General features: G+C 47.0%; 1 pseudogene; it reads right to left on the bottom strand.

The window, feature by feature from the left end:
* Nucleotides 1–2,691: 2,691 nt before the first annotated feature.
* LOC133766619 (large ribosomal subunit protein uL13-like) lies at nucleotides 2,692–3,292 on the bottom strand (annotated as a pseudogene).
* Between the last annotated feature and the right edge of the window lie 1,951 nt (nucleotides 3,293–5,243).

The raw sequence follows: 5,243 nt of genomic DNA, 5'->3' as shown, positions 1-5,243 counted from the left end.
TTGCTTTGGATGAAAAGCAAGCTCATCAGTGATGTGGCTCAGATGTTCTAATCCTCCAATATATTATGTTGGTTGCACTCCAGAGTCACATTTGAATTAAAAAGAGAAAAGAAGAGAGGAAGAGAAAGAGAGAGAGAGAGAGAGAGAGGAGTGATGAGGGGAGGGGGGAGAGAGAACATGAGGCTAACGAGTCACTTCTTTTTGAATACTGTTTATTCTCTTTTGTACTCTGATTTCTTCTAAAAAGTACAGATCCAAGTATTTCATTTTATTGTCTTCAAATCCTCAGGATGACAAATGAAAGTAGCATATTTCTCTAAAAATGTTCCAGAAAACAGAGAAAGGATAATATTTAAAGTCAAGACTTAGTTTTTCTGTCCAAACAAGGACTTTCCAACCTGGCTGCTGGCAGCCTCAGGAAATCTCAAGCTCTTCAGCCAAAAACTCCTTGTCTTCCTGACCTTGAGCATTTGCATGGACAGCTCCCTCAGAGAGGGGGCTGTGTCATTCTTGCCTTCCTGGAAAACCCCCAGTCATCTTCCAAGATACAAAGGAGTTGCCAGCTTCTCTTCTGGTTCACAAGGCCCAGGGTACACATCTCTGATGGAGCGTCCAGCCCGTTGTTTCCCTAACTTATGCACTTACCTTCTAACTCATTGGGCTGATCTTTGATGGCCTTGATTACAAATTTTTATCTTTTACTCTTGAGTTCTGAGGACACTACAGGTTCACAAAAGGCACTTGATTGATGCTTGCTGAGTGAATGACTACCAAGAGTCTTACAGGAAATTTGGAGTGTTACATAGAGAAACGGGCAATTATGAAATTCTCATTTCAGTTGTGATGAAAATCCATGGTACATTGAAGGCCCACTCATGAGGTCAAGTGTGCCAGTTCTTGATGGATTGTTACCTCTTTCTCCAATAGCCCTACTTTCCTGCTGCTCTGTACTAATAGAAGTGGACTTTGCGGGGCCGGTGCCGTGGCTCACTTGGTTAATCCTCCACCTGCAGCGCCAGCATCCCATATGGGCGTCGGGTTCTAGTCCTAGTTGCTCCTCTTCCAGTCCAGCTCTCTGCTGTGGCTTGTGAGGGCAGCAGAGGATGGCCCAAGTGCCTGGGCCCTCTACCCGCATGGGAGACCAGGAAGAAGCACCTGGCTCCTGGCTTCGGATTGGTGCAGCATAGGCCGTAGCAGCCATTTAGGGAGTGAACCAACAGAAGGAAGACCTTTCTCTCTGTCTCTCTCTCTCACAGTCTATAACTCTACCTGTCAAATAAATTTTAAAAATTAAAAAAAAAAGAAGTGAACTTTGCAAGTATTTCTTCTTTGTCATCTGGCACATGGTACCTGTTGTCCTATTGGTTTGTCCTCAAGGGACACTGGATGAAAAGGAGTTTCTTTTTCTGATTTTTACTGTGCACTGCTTGTCAAATCCCTGTGGAGTGTACAGATTCTTCAGAACTTTCTCTTGCAGAAGAAGTAGGTCACAGAGCCCCATATCTGCAGCTTAACTTGACCCAGAGCAGCCAGAAGTTTCTCTGGGACCTCCTCTGTTGACTTCAGACTCTGATGCTGCCAGCAAGGCACCAGGCTATGCACATTACCTCCCAACACTCTTCTGGTGAGTTCCAAAGCCCGACACTTACCCATGATGGCTTCCCCAGCGTTTCAGAGGACAGACTTCCAGAAAATCCTGCTTGCAGAGTGCCTCAGCTCCTTCTTGCTAATCAGTGAGCCACAGCCATGCCCTCTTCAGTGAGATCTGTTTCTCAGGCCTGTTTGGTGAGTTCTTCCGTAGACACACTCTTTCAGTCCTAGGTTATAATAACTTCTCCCCATACCAGTCACTCCTGTGTTCTTTGTTGCTTTCTTTAACAGAGTCTGTATGACTCCAACTCTATTTTCATATGACATTGTCCTTATTCAAATTACTGTTAGCTTTTGTCTCCTTATTGGGCCTAGACTGATATATCAAATGCGAAGGAAATAAAGTAAATTAGTATTTTTTTATTTTGTAAGTTTGTCATGGGGCTATGTCAGAATATAGTAAAGAAATCTCTGGGGTTATCTGCTTGTGTATTAGACATTTAATGCTAATTATACTAAATTTTAAATTTTGAACTTGGAAAAAAGACTCTTATCATACTTAAGTCAGGACATGGATACTAGAGAGAAACTATGAATTTAGATACTTAAAATTTTCCTAAATCCACGTGGAATCTGAAACAAAATCTTCCTTACCAAAAATTGTTTCTATTTAGCACAAATAAAGAGCATAATCATATCTTAAAAGATATAATTTATTTTTTTTCTTCAAAAATAATTTATTTGCTTCTGATCACAACACAGGAAGTTGCGAGGGCAGCGCGTGTGCCCCGTGGCTGCCCTCTTCTGGTCTGCACACCTGTACATGCACCTCGTACAACACCAGGCTCACGGCGCCCAAGCCTCTCCCCCCATTCTAACAGCTGCAGAGTATGGGAACCAGCCAGACCCCCACTCCCTTTCCAGTGTGGGGGCGCCCCTCAGTGAGGGCTCCAGCTCAGCCCTCGTGTCTGCCAGACCAGCCCCATCCACACGGCCCCTAGGAGCTGCGCCCTGCAGCGGTCACTACGGCTCTCGTGTGCCCCAAGGAGGCGATGGAGGAAGGGCAGCCAGGCTACGTGAGGAGCAAAGTCTTTATTGTGCTCAGACCAGGAGTCTGTAGGTCTTGAGGACCTCTGTGAATCTGTTGATCTTCTCCACGTTCTTCTCGGCCTGCTTCCGTAGCCTCATGAGCTGCTGCTTCTTCGGGAGTGGATCTTGGCCTTCTCCTTCCTCTTCTCCTCCAGCGTGGCCGTCACGGCCTGGTACTTCCAGCCCATCCCATGGGCCAGGGGCCCCAGCTAGGCAAACTTCCGCGTGGGCTTCGGCCGCACGGCCTTGAGCGCTCCGGGGACCACCATCTGCTTTTTCTTTTCGTAGGGCGGCGGGATCAACACCTTGAGGCGGTCCAGGGCAGCCTGGCCCCACTTGGTCTTATGGGGCAGCATGCCTCGCATGGTTCGCCAGAAGATGTGGCTGGGGGCCTGGAAGTGGTAGGGGCCCCCGGAGGGGTTGGTGTTCATCCTCTTGCGAGGAAGGCCAGGTACTTCAGCTCATTCCTGTAGAAATTGCCGGAAAAGTTGATGCCCTCGCATCCCGCAACCACCACCTTGCGGCCCAGCAGCACCTGCTTGGCCACAATGGCCATCAGGTGGCCCAAGAGGTGGCGCGGGCCGTCCAGCACCAGGACCTGCCTCTCCACCATCTTCGGCAGCTGCCTGGGAAAAGCTTTAAAGATATAATTTCAAAAGCATCATTCTATACTCAGATAAACTCAATATTATATATGTAGGAGGTCTTTAATAAATGTTAATAATGCTAAAAGTGATGGAGTAAATCCAACTATAACATTAAAGGAGATTTTCTAAGACCATCTGCTAAGACATAGTAGGTCTAGCTCTATTTACTGCCTGTACATGAAAGTCATATTTAATGTTTCTAAAAATAATCTCAACTCTGGTTAATTAGCTTAAATAAATGCCTTGAAAGGAAAAATGAATTTCTTCTTGATACAATTTTCACATACTGTGCTTACAAAATGTCTACCACATAGTATGTGGTCAATGAAGGCTGTTACAACGTGGACTTTAAGGATAATAGCAAGTTGTGGCCGGCGCTGTGGCTCAATAGGCTAATCCTCCTCCTTCGGCGCTGGCACAATGGTTCTAGTCCCGGTTGGGGCTCCGGATTCTGTCCCGGTTGCCCTTCTTCCAGGCCAGCTCTCTGCTGTGGCCCGGGAGTGCAGTGGAGGATGGCCCAAGTGCTTGGGCCCTGCACCCCATGGGACACCAGGATAAGTACCTGGCTCCTGCCTTTGGATCAGCGCAGTGCACCAGCCGCGGCGGCCATTGGAGGGTGAACCAACGGCAAAGGAAGACCTTTCTCTCTGTCTCTCTCTCTCTCACTGTCCACTCTGCCTGTCAAAAAAAATAGCAAGTTGCAGGGAAAATTAAAATCCTACAACTCATATGATTGCTGTCAAACATCAAAAGGAAACCCAGTCTCAAAGTGGTATGTGATTTATATTAATAATTAAAATATCAATGCACATATTATGCTAAGTGATGTTGCAGAAAAAACAACCCTAACTCTTCTGTGATTTGACATAACAAGAGTTTGTCTCTCTGAGCTGGAGTTGTGGCAAAGCAGGTAAAGCTGCCACCTGCAGTGCTGGCATCCTCTGTGGGTCCCAGTTCATGTCCCAGCTGTTCCACTTATAATCCAGCTCTCTGCTAATGCACCTGGGAAAGCAGCAGAAGATGGTCCAAGTGCTTAGGCCCCTACACTGTGTGGGAGACCCAGATGAAGCTCTGGCTCCTGGCTTTGTCGTGGCCCAGCCCCAATCGATCATGAAAGCTATTTGGGGAGCAAACTAGCAGATGGAAGATCTCTTTCTCTGTCTCCCTCATGCACTCTCTGTAACTCTGCCTTTCTTGCTTCTACTTGCTGTCCCACATGAGTTGTCTGGTAGCTCTGCTTGTGATTACAAAGTGGATGGAAATTATGTTTTTGCAAAATTAAAGAACAAAAAAAGGAAGGAAGGAGGGGGATTGAGGGAAGGGGAGAGAGAGAGTGAGTGAAGAAAATATGGTTATCTTCTTAGAATTGCACCTACGAAATACATGAAATCTGTTCTTTTTATATTAATAAATTTTAATAAAAGATTTATTTGAAAGTCAGAGTTACAGAAAAAGAGGGAGAGATAGAGAGAGAGAGGGAGGGGGAGAATGAGAGAGAGAGAGATGGTCGGCCCCATGGCTCACTTGGTTAATCCTCCGCCTGTGGTGCCAGCATCCCATATGGGTGCCAGGTTCTACTCCTGGTTGCTCCTCTTCCAGTCCAGCTCTATGCTGTGGCCCGGGAAGGCAGTGGAGGATGGCCCAAGTCCTTGGGCCCTGCACCCGCATGGGAGACCAGGAGGAAGCACCTGGCTCCTGGCTTCGGATCGGCGCAGCGCACCAGCTGTAGCGGCCATCTTGGGGGCGAGCCAACGGAAGGAAGACCTTTCTCTCTGTCTCTCTCTCCACTGTCTATAACTCTACCTGTCAAATAAATAAATATAAAAGAGAGAGTGGGGGGAGAGAGAGAATCTCCTAGTTCACTCCCCAAATGAACACAACAGCCAGGGCTATGCCAGGCTGAAACCAAGAACCAAG

Source organism: Lepus europaeus, chromosome 9 (genome assembly GCF_033115175.1).
Source record: "Lepus europaeus isolate LE1 chromosome 9, mLepTim1.pri, whole genome shotgun sequence".
In the NCBI taxonomy this organism is placed as follows: domain Eukaryota; kingdom Metazoa; phylum Chordata; class Mammalia; order Lagomorpha; family Leporidae; genus Lepus; species Lepus europaeus.
This window is presented reverse-complemented; position numbering and strand designations above follow the sequence as displayed.